Below are 15805 nucleotides of genomic sequence, written 5' to 3'. Positions count from 1 at the left end.
GGCGGGGAGTAGCGGTGGTGAGGAAGGAAAGGGAAGAGGCGGAGCGTGGGAGCGCACAGTGTCAGGAATACAATAGTGCTCCGCGCCGCCTCGGCTGCCGCCGCCGCCCAGCAGCCTGTCCAGGGCTGAGGCCTGAAGGGCCAGGCGGCCGGGCCGAGGGCGGGAGCAGAGCGCTAGGGGGCGGCCCCCTTGGCTCCTCGGAAGGCCGGGGCAGGAGGGCGGGGTGAGATTAGGGGGCAGGTGCGAGGGAGGGAAGAGAAGAAAGCGGGCGGCTAGGGGGCGGTTACCACCCTAGCCAGACTCGCCCGGCACGTTGAGGGGGCCCTCAGTGTGCGGCGAGGACGGAGAGGAGCGAGAAGCTGCGCCGGAGGTAGGCGCTCTGGAGGGCGGCCGCGGCACCCGCGAGGTTGTGGGCGTAGTGCGGGTTTAGTGGCGGGAGTGGCGGCCTGGAGGAGTGGGACGCGAGCGGTGTGGAGCTTGGGGTCCCGGCCTCGCCACGCTCGGGGTCGCTCCAGCTCCACGTAGCGGTTGCCCCCGGGGTCCCCCGAGAGCCTTGGAATGGAGAGCGTGTGTGGGCTGAGGTAAAGTGCCCAGTCGCCCCTCTGCTGGTGGCGCGCTGTGCCCGGTGGCCCGGGCGGGGGGTTGGGGGGATGCGGACACGGACACGCGAGCTGGACTACAGCCTCCCGGCCACCTCCGGAGGCGTTAAGCGCCATAACTGTGGCGGCCGTTCCCATCGGAGTCCCCTCCGGGCGCCTCTTCCCGTGCTTGTCCTGTGCTATCAGGGACTCATGGGGCCAGACCTCGGGGCCAGAGGGCATGCTCTTTCAGCTGCCTGTGGCTGGTCGGTCCGAGCAGCGAGAGGGCGCACCCTGGCTGTTTGAGCCTTTCGGAGCGGGAAGATACTGAGTGTCCAGAAAGGGCAAGACGGGCAGTGCGGGGAGCAACCAGACACCAAGAGAGCTGAAATGCCAACCTAGCGGGAGCGCGGGCGCCCTGCTGTCTGCGAACTTTCCTTTCTCCAGTCATTGTAAGAACGCTGCGAGTGTTCGAAGCCCGCAAGTGCCCAGAGGTCTAGGGGTGGGAAAATCACCAGGGCTTTGCCAATTACGGGGAGATTTTTCTGCCATCGGGCACGGCACAGTTGTTAACTTTTCTCCAGCCCTTCTGAGGGAGCCACATCGATTTTATATTATTTTGTTTTGTTTTGTTTTGTTTTGTTTTATATTTTAGCCCTCCAGTCTTTTCTCCTGCTTTTTGGAGCAGTTTTGGTTTTGGTGGAATCTGGCTTTAAATTACACCGGGTAACCAGCGTTCATTGGGTGGGATCTCCAGTGAGTGTCCTTAATGGTGGTATGTGAAGATATGCTTAAGAGTTTATCTCTCTGTGCAGCCCTAGGACGTACGTACCTAGTAGGGATTTCACAAGAAACTTGTTTGGCCACCCCACTGGCGTTCTGAGTCAAAGGAAATCCATCTTTGGAGATGTGCACAAGGGTCGACCCTTGCTTGTGAGAGGCACTTAACTGTGAAGCTAAGGATGAGATCCACACCCTTCACCGCCACAGTTTGATTGTATAAGAAATCAAAACCATAGTGACAGATTTCAGTGTCCTAAAGGGAAAGGTGACCTCATTCCCTGCATTCAGTCAGATAAAGATAACTGCTACTCTCAAAACTCCGAAAAGTAATGAAAAAAAAAATAGGTAGAAACTGGTTGCACAACATCGTTGCCTAGTTAACCCTAGCCACAATCCTCTTTCCCAGAGTGCTTCTCTTAAATACCTTGCCTGCAGCCACTTCTAGTCAGCCCTGGGGGGTGGAAAATAGGGCGGGGAGAAGAGCAGAGTGCACTTTGTTTTTTATTTAGTTTAATATTTCTATAATATCTGTAATAGTAGGAATGTAGAGCCTAGCCTTTGTACATTTAAATAGTGACGTTCTTACACATTATGTGATGATTCTGGATAAGTAAAAATAGATTTTTTCTTTTTTGTTTAACTTTAAGAGTATTCTACTTCTATAACTAACATTTTCTTTTTTATTTTAGACGAGCTCTGACTTCAAATACTTAAATTATCAGAGGATAAACTCTCACATCAAGGATTACAGAAATTGGAGAGGGAGGATGCTGTTCATATTAAATTGAAGAGTACCCCAGTTCACATTAAGCTCTCAACATTAGTTATTGTCATCTTTCCTGTCACATGTGTTTTTTACACCTCTGTTCACTAGAGAAGAGCTCTTATTCCAATACTGTTGCTTTAAAATATTTTAAAATACAATACTGTTCCTCAAAGGTTTTTTTTTTGTCAGCAACTTCTGGAATAATACAGGTTATGGTGTTCTAACTTCAGGATCCACACTCTTCTTTTCTGAGTCAAGCCATGGCACTGAGATATGAATCTTGGTCATCGGCAGTTAAAAATAAAGTACCTAGGAATGACTTGGAGACTGTTTTCAGGACACACAAGATTTTGGAACACTTGTGAACCACTTTCTTGCCTGTAGAGGAGATTCTCAGTATCATCACAGCTAATGATTCAGGGGCAGTTATCATACCTAAGACATAGTAAAAGCTAAAGTACAAGGTTGTTGAAGACATAGGTTTTGTTTGGCCATTTCCTTTGATACTGCTTGTTTTACCCCTTTCTCGTGTTCTACAAACCATAACAAATGTTTGTCCTCTAAGCTATACAAAGCCATCCCTGTTTTTTTTTTTTAAACTTTGAGGTCTAACTGAAACTAGTCACTTATTTTGAGAGTGGTAAGGGAATCAGGAGATACCAGGTTTTATGGAGATGTGACATTAGAGAGATCTTAGAAGCTTTGATCAAGGATACAGAGAGAGGCTAAAAATGAGATTGAATATTATCATGGGATATAATGTACATACCTCTTCATGGAGCTTACAAAAAAACAAGAGCTGAAGAAAATAGAACTGATATGCTGATTTATATTAAGATAATCTCTCATTAGGGTATAATTTACTGTGATCTTTACTTGCCTCATTTTTCTAGATGAGAGGTGGCTGTTGGGTGATACCCATCTGGCTCTATCTTAGCCATAATTTTTGGTGTTGAAAATTGAACCCACAGCTTTGCACATGCTAAGCAAGCATTCTACCACTGAGCTACCCCTTACCCAGATACCTTTATGAAGTGGGGACATTTGACTCATTAACAAGTTTGGATTCTAGTTACTGTGGCTAAGAAAATTAAAGCATTTTCATCTTTATACAGGTTTGTGGGGTGGGGAGAATCTAGAATGAATGGTTAGAAGTAATGAATGAATAAGAGGGTGCTAGCAGGTGATCATTGCAGACCCAGTTTACTGCTTTAAGTTTTTGTCTTTGTGACTCTCCCATGATCTGTTTTGTGTCCTCTCTGTAGGTCTTCCCATAGACAGCAAAAGCAAGGCTCCTATAATCAAAAGTGCCTCTGTGCTGAGTCTTTGGGAAAAACTTGCCTAATCCAATCTGCCAGACTTGGGAAGGGAAGGTAAGAACTCAAAGTGCTGTTTTTCTGAACATGAGGATGTGCGTGTTCTTGTGGGTACCTAGGAGTCTTGATTTGCCCTGAAGAAAATGAATCTGGCAAGAAGAAGTTATAGGGGCCGGAGAGATGGCTCAGTGGTTAAAAGCATTGGCTGCTCTTCTGGAGGTCCTGAGTTTAATTCCCAGCACTCACATGGTGGCACTCAACTATCTGTAATGAGATCTGATTCCTTCTTCTTGTGCGCATGAAGACAGAGCACTCATATATGTAAAATAAATAACTCTTTAAAAACACAGTATGATAAAAAATATTTCTAAGGTAAAAAAGAAGTTATATTGGGACTTTGGCCAATAGGAAACATCTGTGATATCATGGGTACCCTTCAAGCTATAAATAATTTTTCTCTTCTAACTCAGAAGCTGTGGCTATGCCCCACTATCCAAAGAGAACATTTTCCTCTGATACCTGTTGATAGGCAAAGATACCTAAGCCAGTGTGGGGTTTTTTGTTGTGTTGTTTTAAGACAGGTTTTTTTTTTAAGATTTATTTATTTTATGTATGAGTACACTATAGCTGTCTTCAGACACACCAGAAGAGGGCATCAGATCCCATTACAGATGGTTGTGAGCCACCATGTGGTTGCTGGGAATTGAACTCAGGACCTCTGGAAGATCAGTCAGTGTCCTTAACCACTGAGCCATCTCCCCAGCCCTTGGAACAAGGTTTTATTTTGTAGGCCAGACTAGCTTTCCAACTCACTATCCTCCTGCCTCAGCCTCTTGAGCTCTAGAATTATAAGGCATGAGCTATGCTTGGCTGGAATGTTGTTTTTGAACTAGCTAACAAAAGAATGTGATATCAGCTTGGTCTGTACACTGGACCCTCTGTTGAAATCTTCTGGGAAACTTGCTGGTATTATTCTTTTCTAGATTTTGAAAATTTAATTTTGATAAAATATTATAATTTTCAAAAATATTGCAAGATTGGTATAAAACCTCACTGTATTCCCTTTATCCAAGGTCATGAGTTATCAGCAGTTTGTTTTCATTCACTCTTTCTGTTTCTTTTTACAAATCATTTGAGCATAAACAGTGAGAGTGCTGTTTGTCAAGGCCGTCCTGTTGTGAAGAGTGTCTCAGATGAAACCACTGGTAGTGTAAGGCAGGGCCCCAGACGTAAAGTCCCTGTGTAGCTACCAAGCATATGTTTGTAAATCTAGTAGAATCTCTGATGTTAGGTAGAGAACTCATGACCAATTGTAAAAGTATTTAAGATAACCTTTCCCTTTCACCGTTCTTGTCATGTTTTCTTTCCTGTGTCAAGTTTTAATTCCACGAAACACTTAAGTTTTGTGGCCATTAATAAAGCCACCATTTAATTCATTCAGCAAACATACTGAGTGCTTTCTATTTACTGGGGTGTAAAAGGTAAAAGATACTCATCCCCTTAAGAGTTTAATGTCCAGTGGAAAGAATGTAAGGAATCTTCTCCCAGGAGGAGGAATGCTCTGCTGATGGGAACAGAGGACTTGTTGAGGAGCTAAAGAGAGACATCTAGGAGCCACTTAACTGGATGCAACTGAACATACCCATCTCTAAGGCCTTTGACTCTTAGATGACAAGGTTCATGAGTTAGGAATCCTTTGAGGTCATATATCCACCACAGGCAATGGAATCAGGCAAACTTGGACTCAAATTCTGGCTCTTCCACTTGATGTTGGCTACTTTACTTCTCTATGCCTGAGTTTCTTCATGTGCCAAGTCATATTTCTAAGGATGGTAGTGAGGATTTAGTTGAAGTAATAGTTGTTCTATAAACATTCATTTCATCTCCTCTTACAAAAAATACACTATGTTGGGAGTAACATAAAAATATTAAGTATTAAGGTAGAATCCAAGCAGAAATTTCAAATTTTTTTTAACAGATAAATATCTTATTGTTAGTTGTGCTAGGAAAGATGATGGGAGTTACCTTACAGGATAGTAAATATAACAGCAACCGTGATAGCTCTCTGAGCAGAGGATATCTCTTAGAGTTGTGAATCTTGAAATGGTGAAGCAGAGTCAACTTGCCCAAGGACACACACACACACACACAGAGAGAGAGACAGAGACACAGACACACACACACACACACACAGAGAGAGAGAGAGAGAGAGAGAGAGAGAGAGAGAAAATTAATTCCTCTGTGACTGACCAATGGAGTGCCCTTGGAACCTCAAGAATAAATCATAATAAGCAAGGTAAAATGAAGAGCGAAAGATTGTCAGGTGGAGGAAATAACAGGTAGTGACAGTACTGAGGTGGAGCAGGAATAAAGGATTCACAGAGGTTTGGATACATTGGGAAAAGAGAGATGAGGTAGGCAGAAGATTGATAGACTTTATGGAACCTCATTAAGGAGCTTGTGCTTTATTTTAAAGAGAAGCATAGTCTACTCGAAGGTATTAAGCCTTTCCTAAACTGTATGTGTGAGTACTTAGAAAAGTATTCAGTGGTTCCTAAAAAGGCCTTGTCATTTCTTCAGTGTTCCATATTGCATTCCAATATAAGCTATGTTTCTGTATAAAACCTATGCCAAAATGTAGGTAGGTAACTTGGACTGTCTCTGTGAATGTTGTAAGAAGAGTTGCCATGCTAAAAAGAAGGTTGCACTTCAGAATGCTGGTAGAAAGAAGTTTAATTAGTTTCATATCTTTTTTTTTTCTTTTCTTTTTTTCGGAGCTGGGGACCGAACCCAGGGCCTTGCGCTTGCTAGGCAAGCGCTCTACCACTGAGCTAAATCCCCAACCCCGTTTCATATCTTTTTTATTTATTTATTTTTTACACTCCAGATTTTATTCCCCTCCTGGTCTACTCTCTGACTGTTCCACATCCCATACCTCCTCCTCGCCCCCGCCCAGTCTCCACAAGGATGTCCCTATACCCTACCCACCCCACCAGGCCTCTAGTCTCTTGAGGATTAAGTGCATCTTCTCTGACTGAACTCAGATCTGGGAGTCTTCTGCTGTATATGTGTTACTGTCATATCTTTTACATTTTAGGATGCATTAAGGAAAGTCATCTAACTTTCATTAAACCCCATGAAACAGACAAACAATTGGAATTAAGAGGAAAAATAATTTCTGGAAACCTGGATTTAGCCTTACAAATGGAACAGTAGAATATAAGGCTTTAGTTTAAATATATCATAATTAAGATACTTCTGTGACTAAGTGGAAATTTGTCATTTTTAAATTTTGTGTCTGTGCCATCTGTAATGGTAGACAGCACATTTGTGAGACTGGAAAGACTGAAACATTTTTTCTACTATAGTTTTTTTTCATACTTTCATTCAGGTAGTGGAAGTTTTTGTATTTGGAACTGTTTTTATGTACAGCATAAACCTCACAAGAGAAAACTGGTGTTCTTTTCCCCTTGCCATATACATTGGGTCACAAATATACTTTAAAGTAGCCTACACTAGTTAACTTTTAAAGGTAAGAGAAATTGCTTAGTTGATGGCTTGATGATTATTTAGGATGGACTTCCCTAGCCAGCTGATGGTTGGTAGACTAATTGTTTAGGAAAGAGGCCCTGAGCTTGGATGTCTCACCACTCTGTGTAGTCTCTTTTAGGTGTCTAGTCTAGACTTATTTACATCCTGGTCTCAGAGTTTCAAAAGAGCGAAGCAAGGAAGAATAAGTACCAACCAGCACTTTTTCTCAAGCATCCGCTTCTGTCACATTTATTATTTATTGTTCCATTGCTAAATCACAAGAGTACTTTCACAACCAAGTCCAGAGTAATTGTGGGAGACCATTTAAAGAGTGGATATAAGAAGCTGTGAATAAGTTGGGAACCTTTATAGCAATAATGAATAATAATTGGTAATGAATAGGGAGCAGTATGGGTTTGGAAGTAGATAGTCTCACAAATGGGGCAACTGCTGTCTGATCTTATACAGCTTTTATCAAAGGACTTCCTGTGTTTCCTCAACACCCATTCACGTTTAATCACATTTGTAGTTAAGCAAAAAGACTTGGGAATCTACCATCAGGAGATGAAAGAAACAGTGGCAATTTTGCCCTGGACACTCTTCCCCCCCACCCCTATATCCTTTAATATAATTTTTACTTAAAAGAAGATATTGGGCATGGATAAAGGATTCCTTGTAAATATATTTTATTTATTCCAATTTTAAAAATATTCCTGTGGTTTTAGTGACGAATCCAGCATCATACTGTGGAGTGAGTAGCCAAGATCCGCCAGTTTGGGGCATCAGACTTTGACCTTAGTTTGGAAGATCTCAAAGGTAACATTCTTCATATAACAGAATTTTTTCAACATCTTGAGAACTGAAATTTATTATATAAAATGTAATGGTCCTTGGAAATGTGGGAAACTGAGTAAAATAGGGGTGTGTATTCCTTCTGAAAATTGTGTGATAGCAGAATCTCAGGTTTCATTATTTTCTGCTAGGATAAAAATTTAGAATTCCTGTTATTTAAGTCAGGAGCTTGAAAGGAGCTGTCCATATTTATGAATGTAGTATTTGACTTTGCCCTTTATCCAACAAATACTTATATGTTAATTGGAATATTGCTTATAGTAACACGAGATTAGTGATATATTGAGTATCAGTCAGGACTTAGTTATACAGAAGAGTATTATTACACTTTATATTAGAAGCAGAGTAGAGCATGTGTTACCATTTATGTAAAACAGTGATGACAAGAAAATATATATTTTTGATTACATAGATGGGCTGTTTAAGCACTGACAGTTTTGGGGCATGAATGACCTGGACTAGAAATTGAGAGTGAGGCTTTTCACTGCATAAGCTCTTCTTTTTGGTATCTTTTTTTAAAAAATTATTTTATTTATTCATATTTCAAATGTTATTCCCCGTTATCAGTTTCCCTTCCACAAGCCCCCTCTACTCTCCTCTCTCCCCCTGCCTCTATGAAGGTACTCCCCTACCCACTCCTGTCTCAGCAGCCTAGCTTTCCCCTTTCCTGGGTCATTGAGCCTCTACAGGACCAAGGGGCTCACCTCTCAGGACTGCCACATAAGGCAGTCCTCTACTTTTTTGTGTTTTAAGATGTGTTACTTCCTATTTCAAAAGTTAAATGTGTTTTTAAGAAGAGCTGATATATAGTTATGGGAATTCCCATGACTCCTTCCCAACTTGACTTGATCAGATTAAAAGAAAAAAAAATCATGGTATGTTTTTTTTCCCTTGGAATGCTTCTTGGTATAGTTCTGTGTATGTGTGTGTATGTATGTGTGTGTATATATATATATATATATATATATATATGATCAGAGCATACATTTTCAGTTCTTTTGGATAAATACATGGGAATGGGATTACTGACCTTTATCTGACAAAAATGGACAAACCTTCTTCCAAAGGGATTCTAATATTTTGGGTTCCAATAAACCATGAAAGTGAAGTATGTGTCAAAGTTCATTTTCCTGCATGTGAGATGTTTTATGGCATCATTTGTTAAAAAGTTTGTCTTTTATTCATTCAATTGTCTTTGCACTGTGCATCTATTTCTGAGCAGCTCTGCTCCATAAATCTGTGTATTTTAAGCATTTTTCCATTAATTATACTACCCATTCTTTGCAGTGCTGAGTGTGGATCCCATGGCACTGAGGTTCTAGCACTGAACCTCATCCCCAGCTATAATATATATGTTAACACACTTTCTCGAGGAGTACAATTTTATAGTGAATCTTGAAATATATAATACTAGTACTTTAATAATATTAGTACTGTAAAGAATATTTTTCCTTGTTAGAATTGTAGTGAAAAAGGATCACTTGTTCCCATCTCTCATAGGGAATAATACTGACTGTAGAATTTTGGTTTTGGGGTTTTTTTCCGTTTGTTTTAGTATATATTCTTTTCTGTAGTAAGCAGTTTACCTTAGCAGGTTTGGGGCTATCTTATAAGACTTGTTTGTAAAGTTGGCCTTTGGCTGATAGATGGAAAATTGACTTGTTAAACATTTTTTAAATGTCATACTTACCTTCATTTATTTCCTTTCCTGTACACTTTATTTCTTTTTCTGATCCTAGTTTCCCAACTTGATTAAAGAATTTTCTCTAGCCAGCCAACATTCTAGTATGGAGGGGAAAGAAGGGGTCATGAGCCCCAACTTCTAGTTGAGCTATTGAGAGTAATGGCTGCTAGGAGGAGAGTCAGCTTTCTTTAGGAATGTAGTCCCTAATAGATAATCCGTGCTTTAGTGGATGGTCCTATACTCATGCTTATATGAACAACGCAAACTGGACTTTAAGTAAGTTAGTTTTTTAAAAAGCATATGAAGGGGTTGGGGATTTAGCTCAGTGGTAGAGCGCTTGCCTAGCAAGCGCAAGGCCCTGGGTTCTGTCCCCAGCTCCGAAAAAAAAAAAAAGCATATGAAGTTGGAAGAGAGGAGAGGGTGGATCCTGGAGGAGTTAGAGGGATGTGTAGGTGGTGAATATGATCAAAATACATTGTATGCATGTCTGAAATTCTCAAAAGAATTAATAAAATATTATAGTAAAGTAAAAATTTTAATGAAAAAGAATTTAAAGCATTTTTAGGGTAGGTCTGATAACACTTTATTGTTTTTCTTTGTCTGAGAAAGTTTTCATACTCAACTCGCTTTTGAAGGTCATATCTGCAATGTAGAATAATGGCTGGAAGAGGTTTTCCTCCTCCTTCAATGTGTTATGCCAATGTTGCATATCATCTAGTTAAGTCTGGTATAATTATTATCCTTGTGTCTCTCTTTGCTTCCGACAGCCTTAAAGGTTTTCTTTTTATCTTTGATTTTAAGCAATTTGAATATGATATACTTAGACGTGGCTTTATTTTTTTCTTATTGTCTCCAAACTACCTTTATCTGTGGTTTCTGTGTATGATTTTTCAGCTATTTTCAAATAATTCAGCCTATTTTGCTTTTGCTTTGTTTGTCTAGGATTCCAATTCCAAATTAGTTATACTGTTAATGGATTACAGTTCTTGAATGTTCTGCGCTGTTTTTAAGTATTTTTGCCTGCATGTATATCAGTGCACCACACATGTGCAGTGCCTGTGAAAGCCAGCAGAGGGTGTTGAGCCCCCTGGAATTGGAGTTACAGACTGTTGTGAGCCAGCATATGGGTTCTCAGAGTCCAACCCAGGTCCTTAGCAAGAATAACAAGTGCTCTTACACACTGAGCCATTACTCCAGTGTATGCTGGGTAGTGGTGGTTGTTCCTCCTCCTCTTCCTCCTCTTCTTCTTCCTCCTCCTCCTCCTCTTCCTCTTCCTCTTCTTCCTCCTCTTCTTCTCTTCCTCTTCTCTTCTCTCCTTTCCTTCCTTCTTTCCTTCCTTTCTTCCTCCCTTTCTCCCTTCCTCCATCCCTTCCTCTTTTCCTCTTTCTCCCTTCTTCTTTTTCTTCATTCTCCTCTTTCTTCCTTCTTTCTTCTTCTCCTCCTTCTTCATCCTCCTTTGTTTTAAGTTTTAGTGGCCCGATTAACAAACATGACCTTCAAGCTATTGCTTTCTTGGCTGTATCAAGTCTACTGTTGTGCCCACTGGGTTGCCGATTTTTTAAAACTTTTATTTTTAGTATTTCTATTTGCTGTTTTCTCCCAGATTCCATTTCTTTGCTGAAATTATCTTTCTGAACTTACATATTATCTGCTTTATCCATTAGGATTTTCTTTTCTTTTTTTTTTCTTTTTTTTTTCTGGAGCTGGAGACCGAACCCAGGGCCTTGCACTTGCTAGGCAAGCGCTCTACCACTGAGCTAAATCCCCAACCCCTCCATTAGGATTTTAAACATGAATCATAATTCTTTAAATTTCGTTTTTGATAGTCCCAACATCTACTATGGAATTTGAACCCAATAATTTCCTTGCAACTTGGGATATTTTCGTACCTTTTGATACAGCTTGTGAACATCCTTAAAACTGCACATGGGCAAAAGATTCTGATAACTTTTTAACACTTAGCTCTGGTTTCTTTTCCTATTCTAGTTTGGATAATCTAGTGAGGAGTTGGCTTCTTCAGTGTTTTGTTGGCCTGGTGTATATGGGGGGGGCAGTGTATGCACATGGGAGGTTTCCTATTCTTCTAGTGATAGCTTTATTTTTTGTGTTTATTTTATGTGGATGAGTGTTTTGCCTATGAGTATGTCTGTGCTACCTTGTGTACCTGGTGCTCATAGAGGTCTAACTGGAGTTATAAATGTTTATGAGCCATCATGTGGGTCCTGGGAACTGAACCTGGATCCTGTGTTAACGCAGCAAGTGCTCTTAACTTCTGAGACATCTTTTCAGCCCCCATGACATCTCTAATTTTTACTCTTCTTGGCTTTGGGTTGTCCATTGTACTGCTTTCTAAAATTAGGTTTTTACAGCTTTGCTAATTGTATTCCACTGTTACCAGTAGGTATTTTGTCAGGTGTGGTTGGTTTGGGAAGAGGTGTTCTCTCTTTGATGATCTGATTGGTGAGATACTAGAACCTGGGTCTTGAGCATGTTCCTGACAAGGTTTACTGTTCATTCTTCACATGTAGGAATTTTTTTAATCTCCACTCCCCAATCCCCTACACCCCATTGGGTGTATACTAATGTCTTTAAGCCATGGGTTCTGAGTCCTCCTCCCTGAAGATTTATCCCTTCCTTCTGTACTAAAGATTAGAAAAGATGGTCTTGGTGAGTTTCAGAGTAGATTGTTTTAGTCACCTAGCCACCTAGTTATACTACAGGAGCTTTTTCTTAGATTTTTTCCCCCTCTGATCTTCACCTCAGGAACCTGGTGAGATTCCTTGTAGGACAAGCTATTTAATGGGTAGATACTATTCTAAGGAAAAGAGGAGTTTCACACTGTAGCTAATCATAGAATTTATGGTTTAAAATTCCTACAGAGTTAGGTGTTCAAACCTATGTTTCTCTTCAGGGTCCTGGTTTCTTTGGATATAGGGTGGTAGTTTGTCCTGCAACTTCATTTCCTTGCCAGATAACCTTTCATTCAGTTTGACAAGTTTTTTTGTTTTATGAGTAGAATGATGGCCGCTAAGAGCTTTACATGTCTGAACTGAAATGTGATTCCTGTAGTAAGTTGCCTAATATAGGATATCACACTTAGAAAGTCAGTACAAATATCTTTCTTTATATCTCTTTATCTTAACACATCAAATTTTATGGTTTTATGATTAGGGAATACAGAATAATTGATTGTGGTTTGGATTCTGCCAATTTTAAGCATTAAAATCTCTATTACTAGTAGTATCCTGTCTTTCTTTCAAAATTCTGTATATGCTATATAATTATTGAGTATATCATTAACAACTTAGTAATTGTTTCATTAGAAATTAGAGCAAGATTTAGTCTATCTAGGTATAGATTTTGTAAATGATAATGTATTTGTCACTTTTCTACCACACTGCCAAAGCAAGTTAGTTTAGCAAACACTGGTTTGTGAGCACCCTGTGAGTGTAATACAAATCTGGCCTGGTAAATATAGTAAGGGTTCTCCAAGGACAACAAAAATTCTGTGAAGGAAAGGATAGTGCAATTTCCAGTGTATTCTAATCTATTTTACTATTAAATCATATTGTTAGTGGTAGATACATATGTTCTAGTAAATATATAGAAAGTAAGAAATACAGCAATTAGTACTAGCCAAAAAGCTGACATGATGACTCTTAAAACATTATAAAGCTAAATGGAAATTCTTGGGGATTATATGAATTTTTATGGATTTTAACATGTCTAGTTTTATATAACCACTAACTCAGTTGAAGTACAGAACAGTTCCTTTACCCCAGGAAAATTATTTTTTGCTACCTTGTTAATCACATGACCTTCCTACTTTAGTATCTGGAAACCATTCATTTTTATTTCATAATTTTTTATCATTTTGCTAACATTTAAACTGAATGTCATCTTGTGAATCTTGTTTATTCATTCAACATAATGCTGAGATCCCACATCATTTAAGTTGTTATGTTTCTTTTGTATTATTACATAGTATTCTTTGTCCATGATACAGATATTACAATTTGTTTAGTTAGTCAATGTGAAAACATGGGTGCATTATTTTTGAATTTTGGTGATTATGAGTAGAGCAGCTATAACAATTCACATGCAAGTATTTGTGTGCATGTAAGTTTACATTTTTCTAGAGTCAATTCCTGTAAATGAGATTGTTAGAATTATACTATCATTTACAATGACTAGTTAACTATAATTTGAAGGATGAAATAGTGTCAGAAACCCATATGCAGATCCTGACTTTTTCACTAAATTGGCTATACAACTTTATATGAATTTAATTTTTTGTGTCTCCTATTTGTAGATCAAATAATATTCTGGATTATATTAAATAAATAGCATATTAAGGATAAAAAACTAAGCAATTTTTAGTACAGGGTACATTATTATGCTTGATGGAATTGTTTCTTGTCAAAAACACTTGTCTCATTAATTGAAGCAAGAGTAGCTAAGGAATATGTAGTGTTTTGGTAGTTACATCTTCAAAATGTGTAAAAAAATTTAAATCTTTGATAATGAATATGGATGTAGGAAAGAACTGTGTAACAGCTAGAGGTTGAATCAGTTGGCAAATTTGGGTGGTTTGAATTGTATTCTCAACATGGAAGAGTCATCATAGTCACCAAAAATTGAGTGTATTGCCATATTTTATACAAGAAGCTATGAAAATAGCCCAGAATCAACTAATTGTAATATATCTGTACCACTACTAAATCATGTTATCTTTATATGAAATCCTAGATAAAACATTCATCAAGTATATAAACTTTAGTAACTCCTCAGAACATAAGCCACTTGGAAACTATTAAACTTTATTTAACCTCTTTTTAATTTTTGATGCTGGAGATTAAACCCAAGGTCTTAAGCATGCTAAACATGTATTCTACCACTGAGGTATAGCTGCAACTCCTATAACTTTTCAAAATACTGTTGACACTGACAAAGCCTGTTTTTCTTGGAGTCCTCAAAGTATGAGTGAAGCATTTATGATTTCTCAAGTGTTACATTAAAAAAACATTTTAAAAGAATTATTTACCTTTTTTATGTATATGTATATACTGTGGCTGCCTTCAAATCATACCCAGAAGAGGGCATCAGATCTCTTTACAGATGGTTGTGAGCCACCATGTGGTTGCTGGGAATTGAACTCAGGACCTCTGGAAGAGCAGTCGGAGCTCTTAACCACTGAGCCCTAAAAGACATTTTTTTTAAAACAAGAAATCTCTTCTATTTTGAAAAACATATTGAGGAAGAAATTTAAAATTTTTTCATGCCCACTTAAATATTTCCCTGCTTATCATTAGAATATGCAACAGAAATCACTTTTCCTTCATGGCTTCTGTGTAGTATGGTCTGGTTCAGTCACCACCAGCGGCAGAGAGGATGAGTGTCTCCTAGAGAATTTTCTCTACCTCTTAACTCACCAAGTGATGACTATAATTGAGTATATGGAATAAGGAACATAAATAATGTGGTTTTTTTCTTGTTCAGTCTCTAATGTCTCAACTTTAGACATCTTTTGCCTACTTCAGGTTTCAGGAGAACAAGGTGAAATAAATCAAGTAGTTCAGATGTAACCTCCGAACTGTTTTCTTGCTGTCTTCCCTCCTCTGCATTACCAGTAATCTCTCATTTTTATATTTACATATCCTGAACCTTTTTCTTACAGTTGTACTATTCTTCTCTTGATGCCCTGTCAGTCTTACCTGTGACAATATCTTCCAAATGTTTGTAAATACTATGTTAGCAAAAATCTCCCACTGCATACTACTTCACATTCATTCTACTCACTTGGGTACCATGTTCAAAGTTTCATGAAATTCTGTTTTTTCTATTCACGGTGACAATTAAATGTCATATCCTGTATCCAAATAGATGTATTATTTGCAGGCACACAACTGACCTGTTTGCAGACTATAGGACACTCTAAAGTATTTTACATTGTATTGCTTACAAATGTTTGAAGGAAAATTGTTGCTTCTTATTCAATTAGTAACCAAACTGAATGTATGCATGTGCACCATGTGCATACAGTGTCCGAAGAGGGCATTCAGTCTCCTAGAACAGGAATTAAAGGTGATGTGTGCTGCTTCTGTGAATGCTAAGAACTGAATCCAGGTGCTCTGCAAAAACCATTTCTCCAGCACACGTGTGTGTGTGTGTGTGTGTGTGTGTGTGTGTGTGTGTGTGTGTGTGTGTGTGGTGGGGGATATGTGTTTGAGACAGGCTCTCACTATATAACATGTAACTGTAACTCTGGCTGTTCTAAACCTCACTATATAGACCA

At 39.1% G+C, this 15805-nt stretch overlaps 1 protein-coding gene across 8 annotated transcripts in view; it reads left to right on the top strand.

Moving 5' to 3' along the window:
• Positions 1 to 15805, top strand: part of Jade3 (jade family PHD finger 3) — a 201796-nt gene that overhangs the window by 22147 nt on the left and 163844 nt on the right. For 2 of the 8 annotated variants that reach the window (XM_039099577.2, XM_063279878.1), the window contains exons 2-3: positions 3393 to 3500; positions 7700 to 7790. The gene's annotated coding sequence lies outside the window, so the exon portion shown is untranslated. Of the gene's footprint in view, positions 1 to 46; positions 371 to 3390; positions 3501 to 7699; positions 7791 to 15805 lie in introns of those variants that run through there. The other 6 variants (XM_039099576.2, XM_039099580.2, XM_039099578.2 and 3 more) reach the window with 6 other exon arrangements.

This window comes from Rattus norvegicus, chromosome X, assembly GCF_036323735.1.
Source record: "Rattus norvegicus strain BN/NHsdMcwi chromosome X, GRCr8, whole genome shotgun sequence".
Classification (NCBI taxonomy): Eukaryota; Metazoa; Chordata; class Mammalia; order Rodentia; family Muridae; genus Rattus; species Rattus norvegicus.
This window is presented reverse-complemented; position numbering and strand designations above follow the sequence as displayed.